At 37.9% G+C, this 18130-nt stretch overlaps 1 protein-coding gene and 2 non-coding genes across 4 annotated transcripts in view; 1 reads left to right on the top strand and 2 right to left on the bottom strand.

Moving 5' to 3' along the window:
• Positions 1–14875, bottom strand: part of tab2 (TGF-beta activated kinase 1 (MAP3K7) binding protein 2) — a 41270-nt gene extending 26395 nt beyond the window's left edge. For both annotated transcript variants that reach the window (XM_067416683.1, XM_067416684.1), the window contains exon 1: positions 14603–14875. The gene's annotated coding sequence lies outside the window, so the exon portion shown is untranslated. The remainder of the gene's footprint in view (positions 1–14602) is intronic.
• Positions 14876–17616: 2741 nt separating this feature from the next.
• trnad-guc (transfer RNA aspartic acid (anticodon GUC)) lies at positions 17617–17688 on the top strand. The gene has a single exon. It is a non-coding gene; the product is annotated as a tRNA-Asp (tRNA).
• Positions 17689–17969: 281 nt separating this feature from the next.
• On the bottom strand, positions 17970–18084 carry LOC137042272 (U5 spliceosomal RNA). Its single transcript, XR_010898380.1, has one exon. It is a non-coding gene; the product is annotated as a U5 spliceosomal RNA (small nuclear RNA).
• Positions 18085–18130: the final 46 nt, after the last annotated feature.

Genomic DNA, 18130 nt, shown 5'->3' with positions numbered 1-18130 from the left:
TTTCATTTTTTTGTTATTACCTGCAGGGATGGAAATTAGCACCCGCCACCAGCCAAATGCGGGTGATTTTGAGTTGTGGCGGGTAAACTCGCTTCACCTACCGGCCACCGTGGCGGGTAAATAAAAATAGCATACTGTTTCCCCTCTTTATAAACTGTGTTCAGTGAATGCGAGTGCGGCCGTATGTCCGAATATGACCAGTCGTTTTCGCCGTCATTACCCGGATGTAGTGCCAGAAGACGCGAATACGAACTCGCACGCGCTGAAAGAAGATCCGTCACTGTCATCCGGAAGCGCGCACCCGTCTCACAGCGCGCAAATATTGAGTTCTCTTTCAAGTCTTGTGCTTAAACAGACAAACTCACACAAAAAGTATGCCAACATGTTCATCTTGATGAGTATCCAAGCAGACATAGTCTGAATATGCCTTAAGTGAACTTTATACAGTCGTGAAAGATGACGCATATCCCTCTATTAGGTCTTAAAGGGGAAGTAGCTTTTACTGCTGTCTGTTTAATGTCAAACAAAAGGACATCACTCACTGCTCTTGATTGAATAGCTTTTGTAAGTTTAATAAGGATTAATCTTTCGTTTAAACAGTTAAATTATGCAGTTATTTTACATTTGATTACTTTATTCAATTTCTGTCCCTTTCTGCAGGCCAGTAGACCTGTACATTATTATTTAATGTACACATGAGTGAGGTCGAGTTAAACATTTTAGTTTGAATTTTATTTTATACTGTGGGTTGTTGCAATGTGCTAAATAAATATTTGCATAATTTGTAATTGATTTATTATTTGAAACTTTAATATTCATGTAATTGCAATGCCTTGATTTTTTAGTAAAGTTACACAGTCATAGCATTAGCCATAAATGCAATGGATAATTGGCATAATTTCTTTTAGTGCTTTGGTTTCAGCCAATAATTTTTATTTCTGTGCATCCCTACTGACAATGTTCTGCTCGGTATGTTGTCAACACGCTTCAGAAGATGCCAAAACTAGTCGTTTCATTGTTGGTACTAAAAACCTAAAACTGGAAGCCATAAAAGACCACGAATCATCCAAATGCCACATCCAGGTAAAAAAAAGAAAAAAAGAGAGAGAACACAGAGCCCTACTCATTTAATGAAATGTATATCAGTTCATGGTTTGTGAGTGTATAAGAGTGAAAAAATGTCAGTATTTCATTGAGATTTGAGATTAAATAAACAGCTTAAGTATTGTAGAGCTTGTAGTATTAATTTTTAAACGTGCAGTTACACCATTGTCGGTTAAAAACAAGAAAGTGGCTGGTAAAAACTTTGAGTGGCTGGTAGATTTTGACAAAAAAGTTAATTTCCATCCCTGATTACCTGGTAATGTCACTCTTCACAAAACGAGATATAGATTCTAAAAAAGATCTTCCCTAAAAAAAGAAAGAAAGTAAAACACTCATCAGATCTACGCAAATCTCACAGGTGACCTATTTTGATCTCAAAAAGGTGAATTCTCACCTGAGGAGTTTGCATTGGAGTTGGTATATACATGCAGGACATAGCTAAGCTACAACTGCACTATTCATGTCCGGATATAGTTGTGTTTATAAAAAAAAACAAAAGAACAAAAAAATGAGCCATTGCTTCAGTCCGACTATATTCCTTAACTCCCTAGTACGCTATGATTTCACAAACATCAACTGGAAAAAATAAACATCCAGGCAGCAGAAGCTCGAGGCTTTGGCAAACCGATCAAACACACAGCGAGGACATTACGCAGAGGACTGTTTTTGTTAAACTGCAATGAACACATTATGCTGCTAAACTACAATTTGTCAATACTGTCAGTAACAGTATTGTCCCCAATTTATAGTTTTAAAAATAATATATTTATAACTACGTAATACATATTCTTTGTGCAGCCTCTTTAGTATTCAGTGTGCACAGCAGGATTGGAAATTTACGAGGGATTGGGGCCAAAATTACACAAAATTAAACAAAAATGCCCCTCAAATTCAAGGTAAGTGGCAGAAAATGTCCTCGCAAAATTAAACGATAACTATTATAGCTGTCATGATTAAGTATTGCATGTGTTTTTAGGTTTTGCTGGTTAAACGTTTAAGTGCGATATGATGTGAAAGGCCGCATTAACACTGCAGGTCTTGATGCACAATTCCGATTTGGTGACTGTATCACATTTGTTTTGACAACCCGCTTACATCATCTTTTAAAAGTGACCCGTATCGGATATTAGCAATTACACTTTACACTGTCGAAACAGCCCAAGACGTTCTGACCCGGAAAGCAAAGTAAAATGGTGCGATATGCAATGGAGGCAGACGAAATGATTAGGGGTGTAAAGAGACACTCGTGTCACGATCCGATATAAATTACGATACTGAACTCACGATACGATATGTTTTCTGATATTTTAAGCACAGTCTTTTTTTTCTTTCTTTCTTTTTTTTAAATTAAAATAATAATATTATTATTTGTGTATTATTATTAGGACCCACAAATATGCCCCCGTTGCATCAGTATACATTATATTCAACATTATATATAGTCATTTAATGTAATAATGTCACTGAAACTCCATAACTTCCATTTATCCCCTCAGGCATTACTCGCGCTTTCAATGCAGGCAGCATCTCTCCTCATGCTCGTTATGCCCTGCCTCTCCCGCTTTTAATGAACAAATATAAGAACAAACCATCTAAAATGCTTTGAACAATCATACTACTAAAACTAAAAGTGATCTGGTGATTAAATGTTGTTAGCGCTTTGACTTTGAGGAGTGTGTGCGCGCTTCAGATGATCAATGCCATCACAGCTCTAATCGCAGGAAAGCGTGTCAAAATGACTATTACTAAACTGTAAATGTTTAGCTCATCTCAACATATTTTAATTCTGCATGTCACTCTTATATTGTTTTCACACTTCTCGCAATCATTTGAACGTCCGTGTTTACTACAGTATGTGCATCGGGTAAGTCTGTTCATCATGTAAAGCATAGTGTGGATTTGGATTAGACACTCAATTTTGTTATTTTTACGATGCCTTTACGACATTTATTGGATCTTTTAAGTTTGAGAGGAATGGACTTATATGGAGGGACAGAAATCTCTCAGGTTTTATAACGAAGATCTTCATACGTGTTTAGAAGATAAACAAAATGACATATAGATAAATATAATAAACATATAATAAAGCATGAAGATAAAATGAAACAGAGGCATCTGCTGCCAGTGAGGAGATTTTCAATAAAAACGTTTTTTGGTTTCTTTTCTTCCGACCAACATCAGAACACCGTTGTGTGTGTTAAATGTAAAAATAAATAAAACATACCGGCCAAGCACAGAAACACAAGCAACTTATTATCTACCTCACCTCATCAAACAACCCACAAACTGTTCACGATGGAGAGGTACCATATTGTAACGTTTTATTTAATTTTATTCAAGAGTTTCTTTAACACTTAGTTTTTGTTAATCTTAATACAAGACGAAATTTTGTTTACATTTGTTTTTGTCTTCTAAAAATAATACATTTTGTTGTTTGCCTTAATAATATGGATATATAAAATAAAAAAAAACTTTTCGAAAAAAAATGTCAATAATTATCGATACGGAGCGATATGAAACATTATATTATGATTCATTTTTTAGCTATATCGCACAGCCCTAGGAGTAAGTCTCAGTTAGTCTAGCACAGTAGATTTAGATTATATTATATTTATTCTTTATTGTCCTCAGTAGAGGAATTTTGTTTCCACAGGATGTACCAGGAGCAACCTTCAATACACATAGTATGCACATACTGCACATAATACACACATTATTGTACAAATAAATAGACATACAGCACAAGGGTGGCATCAGCAACAAAAACACCTTCGGAAATTATGCATTATATGTAAATGTAATTTTTACATAAAATTTACACTCTTACAGCTGAGAGTACAAAACTTTTCACCAGGCGTGATTTTTTATGGGGCAGCTGTCTGTATCTACGGCCACAGGGAAGAACAGTGAAGCATGAGTTGAGAGGGTACATACTGCAAGTTTTTTTTTTTTTTTTTAAAGACAAATAGAATAGGTAAGTGCTAGTATTAATTGGTCAGTACTGATCAAAAAGATATATATATTTATATATATACACATACATACACAGAGAGAGAGAGAGAGAGAGAGAGAGAGAGAGAGAGAGAGAGAGAGAGAGAGAGAGAGAGAGAGAGAGAGAGAGAGACGCACATCGGTAATTCTCTCTCTCTCTCTCTCTCTCTCTCTCTCTCTCTCTCTCTCTCTTTGTAAAAATGAAGCTTGTTCGTTTATTTATAAAAACAGTGGTTATTGCTGAGAAATATAACGTAAAGCTGTTTTATTTATACAGATCACAGGGCACATTTTTTATATACTCCTAAATGTTTCTCTGTGCAATTTCTTAACTATATATAGCTTCCACCTCAGTAAAAAAAGTTTTTAAAAAATGGTGCAAGAGCATACAGTCAGATATGAGTAAAACAAAACAAAAATCAGATTTTTTGTGCCAGTGTAAATGCAGCCAATGCCCCCTGTCAGATGTGCAAATACCAAATGAAGGACTCTTTCGTCTCCTAATGGTCAAATGCACACAAGATGATGTGGAAATGGCAGTTTTGGCAAGCATTCAAGTACACGCAGCTGGTTAGGCCTTAAGGAAATTGTTAGAGGGAAAATTTATATTGTGTCAACCGGCCGGGTCTGTGCATTAGGTCTTAAACTGACAGCAGGCTCACAGCCATTGAATGGTACACGCCATGATCTTAACCTTGATATTCTCAAAGTGAGCATCTCTTCAATTATAATTTTAAGAGGCGATACATTTGGGGATGAAAAATATGGATTTGTAATATAGCCCTGATGTAAAATATATCTCCAAAAGGAGAACGATTGTCAGAGCTGATAGCCTCGTTGGAGGCGCTCCGACATGGAGCACAACTGCCAATCCCTCTCCCCTCTCTCCACCCCACGCCTTCCTGTCTGATCTGTGTCTTATCCAATAAAAGCATGAAGAAAAAAATATTAAATTAAATGTGAGTGATATATGCTCAAGCTGTTCACAATCAATAAATATGATGCTGAGCTTTATTATTCCACTCAGTTTGAAGCGTTATGCATCTACACTTTATTGCCAAAAGTATTGGGACACCCCTCACTGAGTTCAGGTGTTCAGTCTCTTCATGGCCACAGGTGTATAACTCCAGCTCTCGGCCTGCAGACGCTTCTACACACATTAGAGAAAGAACGGGTCGCTCTCAGGAGCTCAGTGAACTCAAGCGTGGGGCCGTGATAGGCTGACACCTGTGCAATAAGGCCATTCCTGACATTTCCTCACTACTAGATATTCCCCGCTGGGATTTTAACAAAGTACAAGCGATTGGGAAAAACAGCAACTCAGCCACAAAGTGATAGGCTACGTAAAATCCCAGAGGGGGGTCAGCGCATGCTGAGGGTCACAGAGCGCAGAAGTCACCAACTTTCTGCAGTCAACAGCTCCAGACCTCCAGACTTCTGTGGCCTTCAGATGAGCTCAAGAACAGCGGAGAGAGCTTCATGGAATGGGTTTCCATGGCCGAGCAGCTCATCCAAGCCTTACATCACCAAGAGCAATGCAAAGCGTGGGATGCAGTGGAGTCAAGCAGCCGCCACTGGACTACACTGTAAAAAACAAAAACGGAAAATGTACTGGTAATTTTCTGCCAGTACATTATCCAGTAATTTTATGGAAATCTCTGTTAACCCTTAAAACACAAACTAATGCAATGTGTAATTAAAATACAGGTAAAACACCTGTAAAAAACACAATACGGAAAATTCCTTCATATTTATACAGTACAGTGAGCCCTATTTTTATAGACTTCTGGCCCCTTAGTTCCTGTGAAAGGAACTCAATGCCTTAGCATACCAAGACATTTTGGACAATTTCATGCTCCCAACTTTGTGGACGGCCCCTTCCTGTCCCAGCATGACTGCGCTCCAGTGCACAAAGCGTCGGTCCATAAAGACATGGATGAGGAGTTTGGTGTGGAGGAACTGGACTGGCCTGCACAGAGTCCTGAGCTCAACCTGATAGAACAGCTTTGGGATGAATTAGAGCGGAGACTGAGAGCCAGGCCTTCTCCTCCAACATCAGTGCCTGACCTAACAAATGAGCTTCTAGAAGAATGGGCAAAAATCCCCATAAACACACTCCTAAACCTTGAGGAAAGCCTTCCCAGAAGAGCTGGAGCTGTTAGAGAGGGTGGGCCGACTCCATATTAAACCCCACGGGTTAACAATGGGATGTCATTAAACTTCATGTGCATGCAAAGGCAGGCGTCCCAAAACGTATGGCAATAAAGAGTGAATATGCATGGCCCTATGACACGGCGAAATCTCCGCTCATAACTCGTGCTCTCTGTTCCATATGCCCACATCCTCATCGCATTGGTTACATTCTACGTCTACATGACAAATGCAGTATGTATATGGAACTATTGTTCACATATGGCAGGATCAACTGAGAGCAGTTATTATAACAGTGCACTTTCAGGTCCATTTTAACCACATTTTGCTTGAAATGTCACGCTCATTTATGCTGCAAAAATTAAGAACTAGCAATTTTACACGAAATCATAGCAAGCCTGGAGCTCCTAAAAAAGAGAGTTATCTTACACATTATAATTAGTGTCGCAACATCCAATCGACAAAATCGTTAAGAGATAAGGTACAGGGCTCGACATCAACGCTAGTCCGGGACAAGTGGATTTTTTGAAGGGACAAGTGAAACATAATTTTACTTGCCCGACGGACAAGAGCCTGAAAACAAAAAATAACTAGGGAATCACCAAAATGCAAGAATGATTGTGCATTAATTTAGTGTAAGTGGCAATCGATAGTGGTGGATAATAATATACGATGAAATGACGATAACAAGGTCGCGCTGCTGACAGTCGTGAAGCCTCTCAAGGAGAAAATACAATCCTAGAGCTTTTAAACTGTTTCCTGAATACCATCACGACTGAAAATGACACTGATTTCATATGACAGTTTCATAAACAATTAATTAACATTCACTTACATTTACATTCACTTAAAGTCACTTACATTTAAGATGCTATATTGAGTGCTTTTGTTCGATTTCAGCAGCGAAAATCTTTCACACACAGCAGAACCGTAACGCGAACGATTCAGTGTTTGACTGAATCGTTTGAATGAACGACTCAACGGCTGACTCATTAAGACGGCCACCTGCTGCCACCTACTGGAGGTTTAGTTTCATGTGTACACATACTTTCCAAAAGACATTTCTTTTTTGTCTATTCAAAACTACAAATCTCAAAAGATTATTTAATGCAGTTGTAATTTTTCAGTGTAAATTATTTAATTTTATTGTTAATAGCACTTATATTGTCTTTATTTAATTTAATGTATTGATCAAATTTAACAATATAAAATTAAACCTGAAGCATAGCCTATTTTTAATAAGATTAGGGGGGAAATGGCCTTTATAAAAGGTACAAATATCACAAATTTGAAATGATTTTTTTTTTACAAATATGCAGATTTAAATATGTCAAAGCTGATTAAACACTGGTGAGAATATTGCTTCAGAATAATCTATAGTTACAACACACACACACACAAAATAAAAAAAATATCTAACTTTTTTCCGGACAAGCATATTTTATTACTCGGACAAGTGAATGAACGATTTACTTACTGATATAACCTACAAGCAAGTTCTTGTAAGCGCGAAGCAAGAAACCTCTGCTAAAGTCACAGCTATGTAAGAGGTAAGCACATTCAAACTAACATTTAAACATAAGAAAATGACTCAAAACGTTACAGCATGGGACCAAGGCACACTTCCTTTTGTTTTAAGCCACTTTCAAGTTCCTTCTTACAGCATGTGTAGGGAATCGTTCTGTTTGGAAATGAAAAGCCTTGGTATTAAAGACTTTCCCTTTCTATCTTAAAATAACCATGATCACAATTATGATTATTAAAATTAAGTGTAGTATTAATGTGTAAAAGCCTAGACCCTGAATTATATAGTCCTTATATAGTCTAGTCCTTGCACAGGATATGTTCAACAAGCAATACTAGCCTACAACCTAGTATATTATACTTACTACTTTTTTTGTAACATTTTTTTTGTAAAATAGTACACATTTTGCAACAATGGGGTGTAGGCCATAGTGCAACAGTTATTTACTTGAACAATTTCCTAAATTTCGTCAGACTCAATTATTCAAAAATTGACAAAAATAAAATTGTGCTTAATTTGTCATTGTGTCAAGTGACAAGTCACGGTTTCTGTGGGTTTTATGAATGTAAATACCTGTAATACCGTAAAGACAATTCAAGGAATAAATTGAAGGGGAAAAAACACTGTCAATATATTCTCTAAATGTACATTTCTAGGGAGAAACACTTTTGGGGGAAATTGATAAAAAATAAAACCAGTTTAGGATTAAAACAAGAACAAATGGCCAATGGGCTCAGATTTTTTTTTTAATTGGCTGGGCAATACAGCTAATTTGTGTATCATATTATATATATATATATATGTGTGTGTGTGTGTGTGTGTGTGTGTGTGTGTGTGTGTGTGTCAAGTATGATTTGTCATAATCGCGCAGCCCTACATTCAGTATCGATAATTATTTAAATTGTTTTATAAACTTTTTTTAAACAAAGACCAGTAGAAAAACAAGGTTTGGATTTAACCACTGTATTTATAATTTACCCAATTTATTAAGGCACATTATTAAAGTATGGGTGAACTTTAAGACATTTTTAACAACCCGCTACAATGCGAGTAAATCACTTGCATATGTGCTTATATCTACACTTTTGGTGCCTAAATAATGTTTATCATTAGTTGGGTATCATTTTAAATTTAACGATTCTGATTCTTATCGACTAATTTTGATTCCAATAAGGTAAAAAACAAAAAGTACCTCGATTTCATTCACATTTATTCTGAGTCTTATTGCAAAACGTGTAGCTAAATACAATTATGGTTTAAATACACCACAGCAAAAATAAAATAAATACAAATAAATAAATACAATTGAAATACACATTTTCAGGTATTCAGGTATCGAAGCTGTAATCAAATGTAAAATAACACTGCACTTCTTTAATAAAATATAGGCGATACATTACAAATATAGCCACAAAAGTTATTCTTATTTAGTTATTTGAGTTATTATAAGTTAGTCTGGAACAGTGATTGAATTTTTCATTGTCTTTTGTTGTTTGATTAACATTATCATAGAGATTTTAAGAGCTGCACGGACCCCATAATAAAATGAGTTTCATCTTTTCTTTTCAACTGTCTTAAGATAAAACCAACCATGTTATGAGAATATTTTGACAGATGAGGAAGAGTTCATTATCTCACGCTATCTACTATGAGAAACCGCTATGTGCGCACGTGTGTGTGTGTGTGTGTGTGTCTGCAGCAAACAACACAGCGCACACGTTTTCCTTGTGCTCGAATGGTTTAAAATCACATTAAAATCACCTTTTCTTGTATGGGTGCAGAGCACAGAAAACGCACAAGTCTTTTGCGCTTGAATCGTTTAAATCACATTAAAATGTGCACACAGGAACCGATAAGCGGAATCGAAATGCACATTTCTTATCGAATGCCGGTTCTGGGTCACTTCTGGTTCCATCATCCCAAATCCAATCGGTTTTTTGAATGGGTTTTGTTTAAATGGCTGAAATAAGGTTTGTGGTGAACACAAGCTCAAGACACGTTTTATTCTACGACATAAAATGCATCAGTATAACGACACTCATGATTCGTTATGCGTCTTGAAAAAGGTGGATGCTAACAAGTGACTAAATGGGACTACAGCCGGCCGAATGGGAACTCAGTAGGGATGTCAATTTTCACAAATTCCCATGATCGATCGTCGTTTAAATTAACGATCAATTAATCGATTAATCGTTAACCATAATACTGAAATATGCGTCTACAGCAGTGGCTTATAGCCGACAGCATGACAGTAGGCCTATGTGCAATGCTGCTCAAAACGCCATATTCTTCACCAAATGAATGAGAAGGATTTTTATCTAAACAAAGGGCTATGGGATTGTAAAATTAGTCGATGTTATTTATAATTTAATTACATTAGGCTACTTATTTAATTACCAAATAACATGTAACACAACACGAACGCCGCCTCAGATCTGTTATTCAGAATTTGTGGACGCATGCACTTGCAAGAGCAACGTGCTGAAACGTCACCTAAACCCAGTTAATTCAAAACGATTTATTAAAATATTGTTTTCATTAATGTTATGTAATGTGACAGTCCCAATCATAGTTATTATTAGTTGCGCGTTGCTGTTTGAACTGCACGAGCTGAAGCGGATGCGCTGAATCAACACTGGTAAGTTACACTGAAACTTTGCTAGCACGTTATTTAACTCAACAAAAAGCTTCCTATATGAGATTAATCAGATTTATATAAAGTTAACAAAATATTACAAATTATATATCTTAACAAAATGATGCGAATGGACAAGTGAACTTGAATTGAGTTGCTGATATTCATATTCAGAATGGGAGACGCGTGGTGTTCACGCGCTCTAGGAACAACGCTCTGAACACGGCACCTAAACCCAATGACTTTACAACCATTTATTAAAATAGTGTTCTCATTTCTGTTATATAATATGATCGTCCCAATCATCGTTATTAAGCATTGCTCTGTATGCGCTAAAGCCGGAGCACTGAATGAAAACCGGTAGCCATCACTGACTGAAGCCATTTGTTAGTGCGTTTTATTTCGCTTGAAAGAAACGCATCCTATATGATTGATCACATATATAACGTCACAAAATAAATGTAATATTACAAATTACTTCAGCACAATCTGATGCGAATGCACAAGTGAACTAAGTTACATGCGCGAGTCATAATGCGTGACTCATGTTGTGCATGCGCTCTTCCTGGATCAACGCAATAAAACACGGCAAATAAACCCAAATACTTAACAATCACAATGTTTTATTAGGCTACAATAGTGTTCTCATTAATGTTGTGTAACATGACAGTCCCAATCATAGTCATTATTAGTGCTGTTGGAGCTGCACGCTGAAGCTGATCACCGCCACGCTTTTACTACCGCTCACCTCTAACGTTAATTATTAACCAAATGCATCCTTATGAGATAAATCAGCTAAAGATAGGCCTGCACAAAATAAACACAATATTACAACTTACATTTGCACAAAACAAAAGGCTGCGAATGCACATGCAAGCTTGCAGTCATGATGAAGGTGTGACTCCAGCTGTAAAATGGTCCTAAACAGAACTCGGGCACGCTCGCATCATTTTTTCTCCCGTTTCCTCACGCACGCGCATGACCCTGCTTAATCGATGATCGATAAGTCTTATCGATCAAATGTCTTATCGACAATTAATCGATCATCGATTAATCGTTGACATCCCTAGAACTCAGTCTGCTTTTACAGCCTCATTATCTCTTTCCCCACCAGCATTTAAAAAAAAAGTTGCCAGCCACCGCCGTGGTTTTTGACCATTTTCAAAAAACTTTAATAACCCATAGAATATTTAGTTTTATGAATATCTGAACATGCAATATATCAAAAGAAAGAGCTGACCCTCTTTTTTTAAACAAATGTTTTATTCTAGCTTCATTCCATTATCATCAATTGAATAGTTTCATAAAAAAGCAACATTTTGAACAAAAAGCTGAGAAAAATCACATTTTTGTCAAAGACTACATCAAGATTCAGAGCGATGATCAAACACAGATGGAGTAGACCGAGACCATCAACACCCCTTCAGTAACATTAGATAGTTTTGATTTATGTTGTCTAATGTTGATGATCCCGTTATTTTGCATATGCATTTGTTTACATGTGATTGCTTGTTTTAATCATAGACTGTAAAAAAATATGGATGTAGTGTCTGTGACGTCACCCATAGGATTTTGAAGAGCAGTTTTAAAGTAGACACGAGCTGGCCGTCGCCATCTTGACAGCGTGTCATCGCGCATCACGCCAAGATAACAGAAAATGGGCAAAGAGACAGGACGTGGGCGGAGCTTAGGTGACGCGATGACTAACAGACATAAAAAGCTATCCAGCTGTCACTCAAAGTGGCCACGCCCTTAATTATGCAGAATTTTAAGTCTTTATATAATGCAAACGAATGAGTTATAAAACTAAAAAAAAAATCACCCCCTCACAGTTGTCATGAAGGGCAAAATTAGCCGTATAGACCAGATCCACAATTTGTACCAGGCTGTAAACATGTTTTTTTCTGCTGTAAAGTTGGGCATTTTAACATGAGGCTCAATGAAATTCTAGTGGCCAGTCGAGGATATTGCAGTTTAAGTTACTTCCGTATTGGCTTCAACAGAAACTAGGGGAGGTTGCCGCTTGGTTTTACTGCATTTTTCTCATGTGTGTTTTGAACAGAAGATGATGTACTCATTCAGAAGATGCGTAATAGCGCCCCCATAGTGTCTAACAGTGAAAACATGGAAACACAGAAAATTCTGTGTTTGGCTGGGAAGCGTTTTCTCACAAATAACAGAATATTACATGTTTGGCGGGGAAAGAGTTATGCTCATAATTGTGCTCTTAAAAACTAGTCTAAATAAAATGTCCTGGGAAAAGGTTTTGTGATGAAAACTGACCGCGGTGAAGTACGTTTATAGCCTACCTTTAGCCTTTTACTTCTGGCGACTGCATTTAGGCTTCAAAATTCAAAACTGTTGTGTTCATCTGTTAAAACAAATCTTGATGGACACAACGTGCAAGTATCAAACTTTTGTTGATCACAGAGCTTGTTTTTTGCAATAATCCAAAAGCCTATGGGAAAATCCAATTGGGTTTTAATTGAGGGACCCAGTGCGATGCGAACTGGTAGTTGGCCTACAAAGTGACATCATACCTGCACCGCTCTAGAAACTCTTAGATTTTACTCGCCTGTGTGTGTGTGTGTTAAGTATAAGTTTGGCATAGATATATATTTCACTCGCTGAACACTGACTGAGCGCTTGTGAGTTTCTCTCTCCATCAAGCGATCTGTCTATTTCAGTTCAGCTCAATGGATGCTCAGTGTACCTGTATACCATACCATAAACTCTAGTGTGAAGCGCACAACTCGCCATCGCTTTGCAGAGAGCACTGTTTCTCTCACACACACACACAAAGAGAGAGAGTCTTGTACACCACGCAGAATTGACGCGGTACATACAATATTATTTCTATTTTCCTGTCAAAATAATAGTTAATTTGGAATTATTCAACTTTTAAGAACAAGTAGAAGATATGCCGGTTTCTCCGGTGGTGGGTGGAGCTAATGCGTAAACGTCGTTCTCATTGGCTAGTGCTAGTGGGAGTTTAAACGAAAGGAGGCAATGTTATTAATGTTCATGAACCAAGCAGCTCATCAATCCTTAGAATAGTATATTGCTATTAGTACTAGAACTAGTAGTATTATTATCTTTTACTTGATGCTAGTATTACTAGTATATTTTTTTTACGGAAACACTGAACGACCAACAATATCCTGAGCACCACTAGTCAGTTAAAATGACAAATATGTACATAGTTACCAAGTTTTAGTACTAATTACTAAAGTCCTACTGTTAATAGTGCTTGATTATCATAATATAATTCTAGATTAACTGATGTTGAGTGTTTACAATTTTTATAGCGCATTATAAAATCAAAATTGTTTCAAAGCAGCTACACAATAACAAAAATGAAAGTAATAGAATGGATGCAGACGTAATGATAAAACAAGTTCAATTCAGCTATAAGTTCACCATTGATTCAATTTTGTTCAATAACTAGATCAATCAGAAATCGGCAGTTTGGGTGTGTACAATAAAGTCTCTTTTTGTTTTCAATAGCCAATACCAGCCTCAGTCCTGTCAAAAGCACCTAATTCATGAATTAAGAAAAATATGTATGTAATATGTATGTAGAGTAAAAACACTGGGTTATAAGGCTTTTTGCATCAACCTTCAGCTACTATACACTTATATTCTATATCCTAGAAACTTGATAAAACAAAAACATTCTTCTGCAGCTATTCATGATTGGCAAAGCATTAATTTGTTTGGGATGCCTGAAATAACTATAGTTTAGCCAACTGTAAAATAAAATATAAAATCCTACGATTGACCTGACCATCGATTAAATAGCATTCAAACGATTTATTGTTAAGATGGGAAAACGTCCATTTCAGACGCAGGCTACATTTCAGAGGTCTGTTAACCTGAAATGTTTGCTCTAAATACACAGAGAGCTCTGTAACTTCACTAAATGTTAAACGTCAACAAACTGTGGTAAGATCAAAATAGAGCGAGTGAGTGAATCAAACGATCAGAGCTCGACCGGATGCAGGGACGCGACATGCTAACGCGTTACAACTTTTCCATCGCGTTTGCAGCCTTTAAGGCGACGAAATGTGTGCGCTTACAATCAGAGCAAAGAGATAAAAGTGGAGAAAGACAAAAAACGACTTTCAACCGAGTTGTTTGGCGTTTCTCTCGACTCTATAAACTCTGAAAGGCCTAATCTCAAGAGTTTTTCTCACCGTGTCAGCCGCCGCTCCCCGGGCCGAGACGCCGCCGCGGAACTGCACTGGGCCGGGCTGCTGAACCCAGGCCCAACTCCGCTAAAGACAGCGATGAGGGGAGAAAAAACACCACCGCCTCCGCCGCCCGCTGTTTCACAGACTCGGGAATATTTTGACAGCTCTTCTGCTTTTCCCCCTCTGCTCCCCCTTATTTTCTCTCTTCCTTTCGCACTTCCAACAGATAAGAATCAAAATAGTGTCACACAATATGGCGGCCGTACGAGTAACCGCCTATCGCGAGACTTCGTTTTTCCCCCCTTGTGCATAGCAAGGAAAAGAACTTACAAACCGGTACTGTGGAGAAGTTTTAGCTCATGAATATTAATTTGGCATGCTCAAGTTGCTACGTGACCTTCCTAAAACGCCGTTCAACAAAATCTTAATATTAATGAGCAAATTCTTCAACGAGGAATTTGCTCCATAACTCCCGTTCATTTTAAATGGACAGTTCACACAAAAAATGAAAATACCATATCTTTCAGACGAATACAATCCTAGTTATATTAAAAAAAATGTATTGGCTCTTACAAACCCAAATTTTGAAGCCCAAAAAAGAGTATCCATCCATTATAAAATTAAAGGGTTACTTCAGCGATTAGCATATGGCTTTGTATCAGTAGAAACCCTGGAGTATAATCAAATGATTGTGCTTCCCCCCTCATATCCCCCTGAGACTTATTTGATTTATGCATTTTAAATCTGGAAAAATTCCTCCCGTGAGCAAATTGACGATATTTGCGTCATCTTTGGAATGTTTGGCCAAAGGCTACAGACTACAGCCAGCAGAGGGAGCCATTTCCTCATGTTTTACACCCGCTCATGAGGGATGGAGATCCAGTGGCATAACTTTGTTTCAAAAAGTGGGCGGGACATAAATTGCGTATCATATGCACGTGAAAAACTGCGTACTACTACAAGCTCATTTTGACGTGTGAGGGGCGCTCATACGTCAAAATGAGCTTTGGCGCGGATATGATATGCACAATATGGCGTGTTAAGGGGGGTAGAATTGCTGATACAATGTTATATCAGATGTAAAATATGTACAATAACAATTGCAGAAAAATTAGTATTAAGATGTCCGGAAATCAATTAAATAGTTAATTTATTGATATAGATGTCATTTAATAATTGCATCTAAACACAATATAGCGTTGTGCCAAGATTTTTCACGTGAATAAAGATATATAGATTTGCACACTTTGCTTATAATAATCCCTGGTCTAGTCTGTTAAACTTGTCAGAAGTTCTCGTTTCTAATCCGCCCTCGTAGCCTATTTTTTCTCTCATCAAAACCGAATATCATCAGAACATCAAGAGTAGAGACAGTTTTTGTGCATTTTGTTTCGTGATCTGACCGGAACAAATAGAAAGTCTCTGCAACGGTGTTATTACTGTTAGATGAGCGCTCGTCTGTGTGAAGACTGCACGAGCCGCGAGAGTGCACCACTGATAACAGCGGCAATGAGCGCCAGATCGCCTCTTATTTAACACACGAACAAAATGAGGCTCTTCTAGTTAACCATGTTTTGTTTGTATTAGTTCATCCGTGAAGCAGGATGTTTTAAAAAAAGTGGTGGGGACATGTCCCACCCGTAAATTACGCCTATGTGGAGATCTCACTGAAGGCACAGCTCGCAGCTGCAGGCATTAATTTAAACAGGTACTAAGCAATGTAAGTGTTTTAACTTCTCAAATTAATTTATATGAAAGTTAAGCTTCCAAAGGCATGAACTGAAAACGCGCCAGACTGAACACGTGTTGTGAATGTATGGCGCGAGTGTGGTCGCGATTACCTCGCCTCGCATCACGAGAGCTCATTTGCTCATTTATGACGTTAAATGTAATCTGCCTCCTAATATGAGTCAGTGCTGTGAGACTCGCACGGCAACTCTATCATTATATATTGAACAGACACGTTTAGTATTTAATTGTAGTGTCTGTTCTCTAACTCAGTCACTGTAATCCAGTAGCGTGGCTTTGGGAATGGCCTCACAGGGCAGCGAAGCATTATGGGAATTGTAGTCTTTCATCCCCATGAGACTAAAATACATTTTCTGTCTTTTCTCAGCCTAGGAGGCACCAAATTCAAAAATAATTTCACATTTCTACTACATTAATGACCCAGTTTAAATATAGATTCATCTTTCCAGCGCTGAAGTACCCCTTTAAGTATAAGGCACCCTTATTAACCAAAAGTTTCTCCACACTGAAACGTCAATAAACGCCAAACGCAACTAACTGCGCATGCGTAAAAGCTCACTGAGCTGATACAGACATCATAAAAAGTTATCACACAATTCTTCTGGCGGAATCATTGCAAAATATCTCACAATTCACTGACTAACATGCAACTCAAGGTCTGCGACAGGACAGCAAAATGCAAAGTACATTTCTGTCATCCATGCAGGACTGTGATATGAAGTGTGCAAAGAAGGCTAATGTATTTTAGCAACTGTGTGAAAGTGAATAGCATGCATAACTGGCACAATCGTGGTATAAAGATACATATACTTTGGCACAATATGCATCACATGATTAAACATGGATCTTTGTTTCAAATATCTCTGTCCACACTACAACACAAAGACGGAAAGCCAAAATGGAGAGAAAAAGAGGCGTTTTCATACCGTATTAGTGTGAACATGGCCTTGTTTGTTAAAACAATGACAAAATAATTTCCACTGTTCTGACCAGCAGGGGCCACCAGAGCAGTGATTCATTCGGCCAAGCGTTTGGTTGAGTTGACCTAAAGCTACCAAAAAAATAGCAAAAACTTGCAAAAGCGAAATGAAAAACCCTTCATCTCCTTCCATTGCGGGTTGATTCCTCCACAGGACAGGGTAAGCTCCTCTCCTGCCCCCTTGGCCAAAATAAAAGGGTTAAATAATTACTCCCATAATGGAAAGCATACCCAGTATTTAGCGACTTCTCAACGGTTGCGCATGCAAAACAGTGTCTGCAAGACTCAGTCCTCGTTAGTATAGTGGACAGTATCTCCGCCTGTCACGCGGAAGACCGGGGTTCGATTCCCCGACGGGGAGGTTTCTTCCTTATGACGGCCAAACACCTTGATTAAGCTCAGGCTTTACAGTCAACCCGCCGTTCAAGATTCGCCTGATGATGATCAGCTGACTGCGCAATGGGCTTGTAAAAGGTTTTTTTATGCATATTTGGCCTGGGTTTGTGTTGCATTTCCACTGTTCTGACCAGCAGGGGCAACCAGCGCGTGGCACCTCAAAGCAGTGATTCGTTCGGCCAAGCGTTCGGTTCAGTTGATCCCAAAGATTCCAAAAAAATGCTCTGTTTTTGAACAAATACATGTGGCTCTACTGTGAGCAGAGCATCCTAAAATAGCAAAAACTCGCAAATGTTCTCCTCCAATGAAATCTTTAGTAAAAGGCGAAAGATTTATGCATGAATGAAGAGAAACTCGAGTAGTACCCCTGAGATGTTGGGCCAATGGGCTCCCACCAACATGCCACA

Source organism: Pseudorasbora parva, chromosome 15 (genome assembly GCF_024679245.1).
Source record: "Pseudorasbora parva isolate DD20220531a chromosome 15, ASM2467924v1, whole genome shotgun sequence".
Taxonomy (NCBI): domain Eukaryota; kingdom Metazoa; phylum Chordata; class Actinopteri; order Cypriniformes; family Gobionidae; genus Pseudorasbora; species Pseudorasbora parva.
Note: the sequence above shows the minus strand (reverse complement) of the source record. Positions and strands in the feature narration are given on the sequence as shown.